Below are 14,652 nucleotides of genomic sequence, written 5' to 3' on the forward strand. Positions count from 1 at the left end.
GCACTTTTAAAGCATTTTGAGCAGCATATTGGAGTAAGAAGGGCAGCTAAACAATTAAAGACATTTTTATCATTTGAATTTATTTGCTGAAATACAAGTTTTTAGAAAAGCATAGAGTACTACCACACTCCCCCTTTCCCAGCTGTTGCTGCACACTGCCACTCAGCTGATCTAAAGGCAGCTTGGTGGAGGCAGAGCAGAAGAACTGACTAATTAAGCAGCTAATATGAGCTTTGTGGACTTCCAGTATTGCATTGTGAAGAGCAGAATAACTATAAGCAACAAGCAATTGGAAACTACAACAACATTTTCATTTTGTTTCTATATTTTTGCTTAATTCTATAAATCAAAAGCAAAATAACAATCGATAACCCACTGAGCAGAAGACCTGATTTCAATGTCAGGACTAGATGTGAACCTCACTAAGAAATAAGTCAAAGTTAAATTTATATGTAACCCTGATTTAGACCTAGACATTTCATCTAGTGTTAGACCAAACAAATCTGCCCAAACTAAAAGTGCTCTTAGTTTAGAGTTAGAATGAAATAATTTGTAAATCTGTAATACATGTAAATACCATAAACCAAAAGACAGGTTCATTTGATTCAGTACCAATACATGTCATCTAGTCCAGTCATGATTTATGTGTATTTGAGGATTAACAATTAAGAGAATAGTAGTAAATATGACAAGATATCTACATGTTTGTACTGTAAAGACAGATAGAAATAGCATGCTTTTTTTTATCTAAAGCATCCTTGAACATTTGAGCTGTACAGGCTGTCCAGTGACAATAAGACAGTTTCTCTATGTCATAAAAGACAATGCGCAGTTTGTTTTTATAGAAGTGGTAGTTGCTGAACATGAATTATAATTTCCACCCAGAACTCTCAACACAGCGGCACCTCCTCTGTGACGGAGTTGCTCATAACGCAGAGATGACGCTGTGTCGACAGACAGATGAAACTGTAATTATAATTAGTTTATTTGCAACGACAATAAAAAAATAACTGGCACACATCAATTGTCCTGGACATATGCAAACAGTATATTATCAAAATACCGTGTGATGGTGCTGCTCATCAAGTAAAGGTGCAGTTTTAGTAAATGATGAGTTCTGGATTCAAACCCAGTGTTCCTTGCTCTTTTTACAAGCTTGTCAAACTGGGCTAAAACTGCATTTTCCTTTACAATAGACATTTAGAAACACACTGAAAAACATATTTAGAGCAGATATAGACCAATTTTACATTGACAGCTGAAGATTTTTAAGACACTGTTTAGATGTAGCTTAAACTACAAAATGTTAGAGAATGTTAGAAATAACAGCATTACAACTGCACAAATCAATAAGTTGTTTTATTTTAGCAGCACAGGGATAATTCTTAAATCTTTGTTTTAGATAAAAGGGGCAAATCATTTTAAACATTTGTTTATGTTTTTATTTTTGGGTAAGTAAAAGAATACAGTAAAGCTGTGCAATTTCATTATGATTCAACGTATCATACTGTGAGAATCTCATAGAGACATAGCATAAAGTTTTGATACAGACACCATTCCTTACAAACAAATAACTTATGCTCTTTCCTTTTCACTCTGCAGGAGGATAAAACAGAATGAAGTCTTCTCCAGGAGCCACCAGTGCGCTCAGGGACCAGCGAGCAGCATCCAGGGACCGGCCCCTGGTCCCCCTTCCTGCACTCCGAGGAGCAGCAAACTGAGGAGATGGTGCGCTCAGGAGCCAGTAGGTCACAGCTTCACTGCGAGGCTCCAGGCAAACACATCACAGACAAAACCAGAGAGGCACTCTGGCTTTCAATATTGATCACCTCTTGCACATTCACTCACGTACACACACATCTCATGTCAGAGAAATCAATGAACACACAAATTTATTCTGGCTGCAAACCAAGTAATTCTTGTGGTATTTGTGTGTTTTTGAGTTCTGAGCTCGGGAGGATAGTCACGCCTGAAAAAAAGGAGCAAGTTGGGGAGCGAGTTGAAGAGAACCTTTTTGTGAATATTTTTGACCAACGATTGAGGAGGTGGTGGAAGGGACTATATAGGGAGGGAGGAGGAGAGGAGGCGTTGACGAGGCGTTGTCAAAGAGAGAAGAGAGGAGGGGATTAGGGTTGGTCGGTTCACTGTCGAACCAGCAACCATACAACGGCAGCATTTGCCTAATCCTTTGGTAATGGGGGCTTAGCGGCCTCCTCGGACACACAAACACTCCCACTGCCTCCTCCTCCTCTAGCTCCGCTCCTCTCTTCTTCTTTCTTGCCCTCTTCCCATCTCATTTACATGACATTAGAAACATTAGGGCGACTCCAACAAGGCCACATTATGTGCGTGTTGGTTTTGGGTCCCAGTGCGCCAGCCCCAGAGCTTTGGAGAGGAGAGGAGTGGAATGAGTCAGGACATCACAGAGGCTTGTCCGCTGTTTTGTCTGCTGGAGAAGGTTTGTGTGTCTCTAAAGGACTCATTGAAAGAGGAGAGAAAGAAAGATGAGAAAGTGATAAATGGCTTCAGTGTGTCGAGAGCGAGCGATCTGATGTGTGTCCAAAGAGCATCCTGAGCATCTATAGGATGCACAGGCTCCACCCTGGATAAGGGCTGTTTGTTTTCCCCAAACATAAAAAGCAGCGTGGAAATGATGTGTCATGGAGAACACATGCCATTAGATTTGTTTCTCCAAACTGCAGTTCAAATAACAAGGTGACAGAAAGGAAAAAAGAAAAAAAAAAGCATTTCACCTCATTGGAAACTGTTTACTCTGTCTGACAAACAAGCACTTTTATTACCATGAAAATATTCTTCTTTTTTATCTAAGAAAGCATCTTTTACCCATAAGCATCTTTGGGATTGCTGTGGATAAATCTGATAATAGGTTCTGCATAAACACTGCAAAACAGCAGCCTTTGAAATGAAAAGAGAAGAAAAACAAAGACCAGCATAGTTGCAAAAACATTCACTGCTGTAGTGACTCAAAAACTCACCCTTACTAATAAAAATATATTATTTTTCCTAAACACAAACTCTTACTTTATATGTTGGCCACTTGTCAGTGTGTTTATGTGTTTGTATACCAAATTATAGATAATACAAAAACTGTAACAAAAAATAAAACTTAAAACATGTCATAATTTAAAAATTTAAAATAAAATTAATGTTAGAACTAAAAAAAAAAAAAAGAATTCAACATCTTAAAAAGACTTTCTATAGCTAATGTCCAAGGCCTTATGTTAAAGAAGAAGGGGCCTTACTTCAAGCCAACAGTGAAAATATGACACATTTTACTTAAACTGAAACACGCACTCTTCATCGAGGCCTCTTTCAATGGATGAAAAAAATTTAAATGGAATTTCAATTACACTTTTCCCAAATATTCTGTCTCCTTTTTAGGTTTTCTGCACCCTTTTATGTAAACAAATATTTTTTTTGCTTTTTATTGATAAATCTGATACAACTGATTTTCTTGTGTCTGCAGAGGTGACAGAGTTTGGCCAAGGGTGCAGCTTTGTATAAACTGCAGACAAACACAATCACAAGGCAGCAGGGGGAAAAAAACAGCAACACTTCTCTGTGTTTCTCGGCTTTTTCTCCAACTTTCCTCCTCTTCCCCTCACTTTCATTTAGTCCCATAAAGCAGAGTTTTCAGTTTGCTTCAAAGCTCTGTGCAGAGCTCAGCTGGGGGCCTTCAAAGCCCCCTGTCTGTCAGTAGGTTTTAGGCGCAGAGAAAGCTTCTTGTTCTTTAAGGATTTGGCTCACAAATAACGCCCAGCCAGGGCCAAGGCAACTATTGCTTGCACCCTGACAGGATGGTAAAAGAAGACTGGTGCATTTCACTGATGTGTTTTCGGGGCTGTTCCTGCATCTGTCCGAGTGAGTACCTGCTCTGTTTGCTTTTATTTGCCTTCTTTGCTTTGATGTTTTTTTTTTTTTCCATACTGTCCTCATCTTTGAAACGTTCCCTGCTTACACAAAATTTTACCAAAAGCATGCTTACGCTCAATGTCAGCGGGAAACTATTCATCTTTAAGTAGTTTCTCAACTCTAATTGTCCTCTTGCATTATTATTTAATATAAACACTGTATAAAAAGTGAACTAAAATTAAAGTGCAGGGAGCTGGCTGTTTGTTCATTTTTAAGAACAAAACCGTCTTTGAGTTTCTTTTTAGATATACTTCATAAATATCAGTAAGAAGTTTCTGCACTGTGGATTGTACTGATCTCATATTGAGGAAATGTTAGGCTTCAAAGCCTGTTAGATATGTGCTGAGAACAAGTCATTATTATCATTGTGAGATATTTTCCTTAGGATGTAGTACTATGGTTTCATTATTGCTCTTTAATACATGTGAAGCACTGTGATGGTGGCCCGGGTTGTTAGGTTTTAAATAAGCAGATATCACATATGATGCATTAACATTTAATTATGCCTCGGGTTGTGGTTTTCTCTGTCTTTGCTCAGATCCAAGATCCTAAATGATGAACTAACACGAAAACAACAGGTTTCTCTGCTATATATCATAACAAAAAGGGAGGAGATCCAAACCTCTTCTGGCCAATGAATGCAGGAATCATTAAGGATATTTTGACACTACGTCTCTCGGACAGGTCCAGCTGCAATGCATTATATAATTTACTTGTTAAAATAATCTTGTTGGCAACAATTATCCCGTTACTCCTGTATTCTGACAGTAATTTACACAATCACTTATAAAATACATTACAAACTGCAATAAATGAATACTTTAAGTCATTTTATAAATATAGTTACTAATTACGTTGTAAATCTACAGTAAAATGATGTATGTATTTTATACAGTACTGGACTACTGAGAATACAGTTTAACCGTACAATCATCAAAAACTGTGAACTTTCATTAATTGCAGTAATGGGAAAGACTCACATATGATCTTTGTCATTTTGTGAAGAGGCTACCGAATTTCACCTGTTTCTAAATTAAAGAAACGAGTTTAACACGTTATAATGTGCATTTTTCCCACAGATTATACCAGCATTGATTTGTGTGTATGTGCGTGTTCATGTGATGCAATACAGTTTGGTGGCATGCATGCGGTTTCTGTGTTCAGCATGTTTGTTTAGAGCACTCTGTTGTAGAGTCTGTGTATAACAACAGACAGTCGCTTCAGCAACAGAACTGAACCTGAGCAGAAAATGAGATTAGGAGTTTTTTGGGGGTTTTTTCGTGTTTTTGTGTTACATTTTGGTGAAGTCTGCAGATGCAGTCACTCATTCATGTTTATTTGATCAGAGAGAGCACACACTTAGTTTTTCCAAGGAAGCATTGCCCTGTATTTAGGACATTTATTGACACTGGCTAATTTGCACACCCAGTCCCTGGTTGGGCCATTCTTCAAATAAACAATAGACTTCATTTTAAAGATCTAAATAAACACTCTGTAAATTACAGGTAAAAAAAAACACTAACAGAGAAGAGTATCAGACATTTACAAACATAATAAGCTACCATCACCAATCAGTCAGCTGGAGAATCGGACAATTTTCCCCTGATCAGCTCTGAACTGCTCTGATCAGCAGGTCAACACTGAAAAATCTGAATTTTGTTTTTCAAATTCATTCGATGCGTAAAAACTGTGAACTACCCTAATTTTCTGTTTATAAATAGATCGACCTTTTCTGAATTGAATGAAAATCCAATAAAGGTTAGAGGCATATGCTTTGATGCATAAATGAGGATACTCTTGTAATTCCTTCTACTAGCTTTAAAACTACTATATCTATCAAAGAACCCGCAACACATTTGTTTCTCTTTAATGTATTAAAGTCCTTTCTGATTACAGGATTTTGCAGGCCTTACTGTGTTTGGAAACAGGTTTGTGCAGTAAATATCACCTCTATACTGATCTAGTTGGGATGTTTAGGACAGATTTGAGTGATTAAAGCAACCAAACTACTATGTATCCATTTTTTTACCATTAGGAAAACATATTGTGTCTGTGGTCCAGTTCTTTGAGCCATATTTGTTTTTAATCAGGTGATTCTGACATATCTGAGAATAAAGTAACCAAGTTTATGTGTTTTTGCAGCAATAAATTTCCCCCATGCACCCCCTGTCCACAGAGAGGACACGAGGACAGGATCAGTTCTTGGAATCTTGTTTTTCCATGATGCAGAGACTCACAGGACTCACTGGCCTGTTTTTTTCTCTCGCTCTTCTGGCTCTTTTTGTCAGTCACTTTGGATTGGGGCCACCGCTAAACGCATAAATTGTAATTGTAAATTGTAGGACGGCCCACATGTTAGCTCCCTGGTCACAGTGCCGCTTCAGAAAGCAGCACGGAGAGAGGCTGATGAGACGAGATGGAAACAGGCAGCCATTATAATCAGTCATTCAGCCTTCTGAAGGAGACAGAGAGCGTTCGCGGTTTGTTCTAAATTTAAAGGGAACCTCTGTGACCTGCTGGCTGTCAGCCGGCCTAAAACAAGCCCTGCCATCCTCCCTCCTTCCCTCCCCCTTCACCTTCTTCTGCATTCCCTCATTTCCTGTCAACATGTATGCCTCAATCGCTGCCATTCTTTCTACCTTTTTTCTTCCATCTACACACAATAAACACACAATTTTTAGTTACTTCAGAATGTCTTGTTAATGACCAGAGTTAGTATCATTTTTGGATTAAAAACATTTACCCTGAGTGTTGCAATGCATCTACTGTGTTATTAAACCAATATGGTTTTATAGTTACACGTAATGTCTTATCTAGTTTTATTTTATATTGGACTATTTAGATGCATTTTGTTCTTCGGTTTTTTATAATCTTTCTATGCATTGTTATGTCTTCTGTGAAATTCATTTTTGAAAGACACAATAAATAAACTCAATTGACTGAAATAATCAATATTAGTATAAATTATTAGGAAAATTACAGCCTATATTTTCTAGAAATATATACATTTTGTTAAGCATGACATTTTGGCGGGTCTCATTTCAATTTATGACACATTTAATCTATTGTTAGTATAATATTACAGCAATTTGTGTTTTTTACTACATTTTCTGAATTAATAGTGATATTATTTTAAATACAATCTCAACTATCCAATTACAAATATTTTTATACATACATTGTTTTTTGCTAATTTCTTAAAGCAATGTGTCTCCTTGTAAAAGTGAGAAAGAACATGAAACTTAGATCATTGACTTCTCTATTTCAAATGTGAGCTAATAAAAAAATCAAACTATGAGGAAACATGTTGAAGTGTGTATTGTTTAAAGAATAACCAATTTATGATGCCTGCAGTACACAGTGAAGTGTATATCACATATATCACGGAAGTATATATATGTGTGCAGGTAGTAGTGTTGTCCCTTATTTCTATGATAGTGTGCCTCATAATATGTACTATTTCTGACAGTTTTGCACAACCTAAGTCTAAAATATTTTACCAAATTCTGGAAACAGGGAAATTTTTATACATCATCTTGCCTGATTAAAGGACAAAAGGATGGTAAAACGTTGTCTTTTCAGATTAAAGTAAATTTTCCATTTAATCTGGAAATTAAGGTCCTAGAGTCTGGATGAAGTTCCTTCAGGTCCAGTGAAGTTTTCACAATTAGTGATGATCTGGGGAGCTATTTCATCCGCTGGTGTTGGTCCACTGTGTTTAATCAAGTGTGAAGTCAGTGTAGCTTTTTCTCAGAACATTTTACAGCACTTCATGCTTCCTTCTGCTGAAAAGCTTTATGGAGATGTTGATTTTATTTCCCAGCAGGGCTTGACACCTGCCCACACTGCCAAACTTATTAAGACCTGCTTAAATTACCATGATGTCCCTGTGTTGATTGGTCCGCAAAGTGGCCTGGCCTAAACTATAGGGTGTCATCACAAGAAAGATGAGAGACACCAGAGCCAACAATGCAGGCGAGTTGAGGCACGCTATTAAACCAACCTGGGCTTCGTCAACACCTCAGCAGTGCCACAGGCTGAGCTCCTCCGTCCCACGCTGCATTGATATAGGAATTCATGCAAAAGGAGCCCTGACTAAGTATAGAACACATATACATTTTAGTAAGCTGACATTTTTGTATAAAATATTTTTTTAATTGGTCTTACGTAATATTCTAATTTAATTTTGTTTTTCCATCAGCTGTGAGCCTAAATCATAAGAATTAACAAATATAAGCGCTTAAAATATATCACTGTATCATGAATCTATTTATACAAGTTTCATTTGTTAAATTGAATAACTGAAATTACTTAACTTTTCAAAGACATATCCAGATGCACTTGTACATGATAGCAGGTGTTGATGTATCACGTGATTAGAGGTGCCATGGGTAAATGAAGACGGTAATGCTAGGTCCCCAGTAAACCTTGAGCAGGCAACAGGTGTAAAAAATCAGTCTTATGCTCAAAGATAATTTATACTCAGCTCTCCTGACCTGTGTGTGTTTGAAGAAGGGGGTGTCGCTGCGAATTGTGCAGAAACCTGCTAAATTATAGGTGGGCTGCAGCTCTGCCTTGTTATTATTCCCAGACACACACCGTCTCCCTGCTTCACCTTTCCTCTCCCACCAATTTCTGTCTGTCAAAGCACAGTTGGGGGAAATACTACCTGTGTGTGTCGCCTCTTAAGCAAACTGTGGCTCTCTGCTGTGTTAATCGTATTTCTTCTGGCAAGTTGTTAACTCTGGCTGAAGCGAACAGACGGAGGAGAGGGGAGCATGGGGATGCGATGGAAGAACTAACAGAAGTCCATGGAAAATGCACGACAACAATGGAGGGAGGAGTATAATTAGAGAAGTTGAGCAGAGATTTCGTATCATTTGCAGAAGGGTACCTGAATCCTTCACTGCTCCTCACATACTTTAAATAATTCAGCAGGAGGGACGACCCTTTCAGAGGTGTCAGCAGGCGGCTAGGGGAGCCTCAGAATCTCTGCACCCATACCCAGTTGACAAATATACATGAGCACACTCACACCTGTTCATATGGCTGTCAAGCCTGCTTAGTGTGGAGCTAAAGTCTGCTGCACCATGAAAATAATTAGACAAGCTTCTAATGTCAACATATTGCACCATCACTGTGCAAATATGTGTTAATGCCATGCATTCATACACAAAACCACAGGCCTGGAATGTCAAAAAAATGTAAAGGCATTGCATTAAAAACAAGGCCAGGGTTATAGCATGTGCAAAGATCTGACAATTCTGAATGTTTCATTGTTGAACATTCATTTTTGCTTCATGGTTAAACTTGATGATATTAATCTGTTAGAATGATAATTTACTATATTTTACCATCAAAAAAAGGGAAAGCTTAAGATTTACCACTATGCATTTACAAATAAATTAAAGCCAGAAGGTTTTGCAAGAGGTGGCCAGATAGGGGCCACCAATAAACCAACGGGGCACACAGAAAACCAGAAATCATAATAATATTTCCACAGGTTTTAGTAAGGTTTCTTGCTGCGACAGCGATTAAACTTTAACCTTCATTCTTGTATGAATGTATTAAAAAAAAAAAAACTAATAGTATGTAGTTTGTAGTTCATGTTTTCAAGCATGTATATTCCATTTGATTTGATATGCTACAACACAAATTTTCAGGTGCAACATTTAGTGTAAGTTTTGAAATCCAAGGGGTGGGGGGGCATCTGGAGTACAGGGAATGTACAGTGTTGACCTTGGTAGTATCGCTGCTAATTAAGCCATGCTATTTGTCCATACACATAAAATGTCATTCATTTTTCTTATAACTGAGAAATTAATGGACTTTACAGCCGAGCAACCTGTCTAGGGTTTACCTCGGTGACCGCTCTAGATAGGCCCGAATCAGCCACATAAGGCCTTTTGTGTCATTCATTTATTAAAGATAACAGGGAAAAAAATCTTATTTTTTTTCCCCCTTGAGGAGCGAAAGTAGTGACACTGCAGGGCAATCAGTCCCACAAATTGTTTGACACAACAGGAGAGAGCACACAATAATAATAATAAGAAGAAGAAGAAGAAGAAAAAGAAGAAGATGTCACTTAGAATCTGGAGAATCTTTTTGGTCGTTCAAAAGCATAAAAAGCAACAACAAAAAAACAATGGAAGAACAATGAGCTCAAAAACAAGATTTTAGTGAACAACTTTTAAGAATATTTGCGTATGTTTTTGAGAGGAATCAGCTACAGTCAGTTTTTGTTTTGGGAGGGTTAATTTAAAAACGTCAATTCATAATTTGACTATTTTATAATTTGTCTTTCATAGGCATCAGAGAGTAACCCCACCCCCCAAAAAAAATACAAGACTCATTTAAATGTCTCATTGTGACATTGTTGGATGCTGCCAACAAGAATAAAAACTTGACCCAATAAAGACTTTCCAAAAACTGATTGTTGGTCAAGCTTTAATATTAGCACTAAAGATGCACAGATTAGACTTTTAATGGTCAATTCTGATTTCTGCTTTTCTTTGAGTTCTGATCTGCCAATTTTGATTTTGACTAATTCCGTTTTTTTAAAACACATAAAAGACCAAAGAAATGTGCTGCAGGTTTTTTTTAAAGATGTAGTAGTTTTGAGTTGATCCGGACATAAAAAGGTTATGGACATAAGTCCATAATCGAATCTGAGTTGTAATAAAAAGTTCATTCTGTTACTTGATTTGTTCATAGACTAAAAAATGTGTTGGTTTTAAATTATTGCGGTATCTGACTATTGCTTATCAGACCCAATCAACAGACAAAAGGCAATTTCTGATGTCAGGCCAGTTGATTGGTGCATCATTATTCAATGTAATAATAATGTTGTAATAATAGTCTGGTCTCATAAGATGACATCCAATTTAATCACATTTAACTTAAGTTCTTGTACAGCACAGCTTTCCCGCTCCTGTCAGTTGCTCTTGGTCCTCTCCTGTCTTCTCCTTACCTCCAACAGCAGCTTTTTATTTTTCGCCTTGGTAAATATAGCCACCATCGACACTTTTTTGTCTGCCTGTCAACATGGAATCTGCTGCTACTTCAATAATCTCAGTGGCAATTTTGTACTAGACAAATATCTAATAATAGCCAGGCTGTTAGATAGATGGTTCTTACTGGAGCTCAGAGAAACTGAGCTGTTTCATTCTGTCCCACTGTCAAAAACAAAACCTTGAATGCTGAGATAGTAAAATAGTTCCTAAAAATATAAGATTCTAATTGACAATATAAAGAAATTATTTCATTCCAGCATGCTTGATATAAATTATCCCTCTATCAACATTTTTCTGCAGAGCAGCCTTGGAAAGGCATCAGAAATAAATAAATACATAAATGTAAACTTGTCCTATTAACACAAGTCCTCGTAAAAGTATTAATATATGTTGACATTGTGTCGCATTGCAACCACAAACTACTGTGTACTGAGTTTTATGACACAAACCAACAGACAATACCACGTCATTTTGGAGTAGAAGGAAAATAAGCTGTGGTTTTTAAAACATTTACAAAAGAAAATCTAAAAGCTGTAGCGAGCATGTCTTTTTATCTGATATTCCTAGGTAAAATCCAGTGCAAAAAATGCATTGAGAAGTTAGTCAATGTAAGATTTCATGTCAGGTCTAAATACAGCTGCTTCAGATGTTTGTTGAAGAACATTAGTGAACAAAGAAAAATATTATTTGTAAATAAATGTAGATGTAGCTTGTGGATAAATACACAGTTTCATTCTTTTTAAGCCAATTCTTCCTTTATACACACAATAATTGTACTGTATATATTCTGATCAGATTTCACTGTAGTTTATTTTTGCCTGACTTCAACACCTAACTAATTATGAAGCCCAGCCGGCAACAGGGCAGACAGTGATGTGGTGGAATAGATTATTGTATTATTAATACTGAGGGGACATTTCCCGTGTCATCTGTGTGGAGAATATTACCCACATAGCTTTGTAGCTACAGCCCAGACGAGGCTGTCTTTATGCATAATTCATATTTCATATCGTCATGATGATCATGTGCATTGAGTGTTTGCTCTCCTAGCAGGGGGGCTCCTTGGTTTTAGTGGGAATGTGAGCAATAATTATTTGTCTTATGAGGACCATATATTGGTTTACAGAATCGCATCATGGTAACATATTTTCTACATGGGAGCGGTAGAGATGATTTCCATGAGGTAATTTAATATATTTTAGAGTGCGGTTAGGATTAGGTCAAAGTGGTGGAGAAGTGTTCAGAAAATCAGTGCCATTCAAAGCAATTTCTGGTGTGATGATGGAAATACAACTGGGTGGGTGTATAGAAAAATACATTTGGCTGCGAGTGAGTATAGCAAAAATGTGAAAATCTAAATACAAACCCCTTTTTGTTTGAATTTTACTTTGTGTCTAAAAGGGCCCTCTGTCACACTTTTCATATTGGGGTTGTTTGCACACAGGCTGCAGGAATGGGATAAATATGTTACTGAATAGTTGCACATAAATACATCTAGAGTTTGAGTTAAACAGTTGGACAAAGGCAGAACTTGCTGCAGCCCTTAGGGGCCCACGAGCCAGAAATGGGCCCCCAAAGAGCTTGACTTCTGGTTAGCCTTGTCACATCTCCATTAGTTTGAAACTTTTAATCATCACTCTGACTACTATACTAAAGCTATTTCCTGACCTAATGCATATCTGTCTTACTTGAAGGACATGTTTTCATGTTTTACCCATTTTGAAGAGTAGATTAGAGAAATACGGCTCTGTGTCACATCATATTCAGAGATTTTGATAAAACTAAAAAACTAGTAATAGACAAAAATACTTCAGTTACATTCATTATATAGAATGACAATAGTTGTGCACAAAACATATATTTCTTAAGTCAAAGTGTGATTTTTCTATATTTTGAGTAATGTTTTTCTGCAACAAAAGGTTCATTTTAAATTTTTTTTTTTATCAGGAATGCCAGTCATTTTGGGGAACCTTTATTTTTCAGAATTTTTTTGTTTTTGTTTTTGTCCAGGTAAATTGCTGATTTGGTCTTGATATTTAGCGGATCCATTCAGGTTTTACCTTTAGACATTTACTGTGCAAATATTTTAGGATAAAAAAACAGTGTGCACTGCTTTTATCAAAATTTAAGGAAATGTTTTTTTCTCACTCTGTTGTCTTTTGTTTCCTGTGCTGCATTCTTTCCATTCTGGATGAGTTTGAATCGATCCAGCATCTGCTCTTGAGAAGTTTTCCCCTCACATCCAAACCCATACTGGTGCACATGCACGCAAACAAGCATAAGTCTTGTGTTATCTCAATATTTCTCACTTATTATGGGCAAGACGGACTAGAATTAATTTTCCCCACCCACTTCACACACACCCACACACACACATATGGCAATCACGTATGCACAAAAGAAGCACATACAAACACACATTCACTCTGTATGTATTTTTGGAGTGTTTATACACTGAGAAGTGTGAAGTTACTCATACTTAGTATTCCCAAGGTGTCTCGCAGAAAGATATTGCAAAGTGTGTGTGTGTGTGTGTGTGTGTGTGTGTGTACGCATGGCCATGTGTGAAGGCTGGAATACAGAATGGTATTGATTAAACACAGCAGGGGGTGAGAGTGTGAGCGCTGCAGATAGCTCGCTCACCTGCCACTCTGCAGACACACACACAAACACACACAGACACAGACCCAACACACAAAGTCATACACAAACATCAAACTGGCCACTGGCTTCATTAGAAAGAGCCTGGCTGGCTTTCGATATGATGAATAAAATAAATCAAGGAATTTTAATTCAGCTTTGAGGGGTGCAATGTCAGGTTTGCATTGAAAATATGTTCTGTTGTCTTTTTTGTTGTCCTTTGAACAGTTCAGTGTTTGGTGTATTCTCACAAAAAAGTACAAAAAGTAAAAACAAAATTAAATTGGTTGAGAATCCAAAGGCTATTTTAGAGATGAGTGACACTTCTGTTGAAGATATGACTAAAACTGAGTAAAGATATTGACTTTGTCACACATTGGGAGATTATTTTAATCTGCTTTTATTATGGGAGTCATCCCTGCAGAGTCCAGACATCAGGAACAGAGAGGAATGTTCTGTTTGTGGCTGACGTGAGACTGAGCTGAAAACAACTGAATGATGAAGAGCATGTCTCATCTACATCTTTTTCGTAATGTTTTCTAACAGTGTTTTAACAGGTACATCTTTGGTATAGTAACAAAAATAGGTTTCTGTCATAGTCCTTATGCTATAGCTTCAGTAACCTGGTATTAACTTGCCCAATATGAACCAAAGGAAATGTAGATAACAGAGATGTACGCAGATGTTTTCACCTGTTGTTACTGGCAGCATACACAAGTATCAGAAATGAACAGTCGTGGGATTGCTGCCTTCATCTCTGAGCCCAGCTTTCTTATCTGTAAGCGTATGAAGCTGACATGACTGGAACCAGTACTTATAGTGAATTGGACCTAATGAACATCCTAGATATGTTTTCATGACTTAAGAAAATGCAATAACCATGTCTTGTTTGCAATCCAAGTGAAAGACTTTGTTAAAAGACCATTAAAATGTGTGAGTGGAAGTGGAAGTAAAATCAAAGATCATTTTCATCTTTGTTTCACAGATGAAAATCTGAAAGTGTGGCAGGCATTTGTGTTCAGCCCCATATACACGGATGCCCCTAAATGAAGTCCAATGCAACCAA

This window comes from Girardinichthys multiradiatus, chromosome 3, assembly GCF_021462225.1.
Source record: "Girardinichthys multiradiatus isolate DD_20200921_A chromosome 3, DD_fGirMul_XY1, whole genome shotgun sequence".
Classification (NCBI taxonomy): Eukaryota; Metazoa; Chordata; class Actinopteri; order Cyprinodontiformes; family Goodeidae; genus Girardinichthys; species Girardinichthys multiradiatus.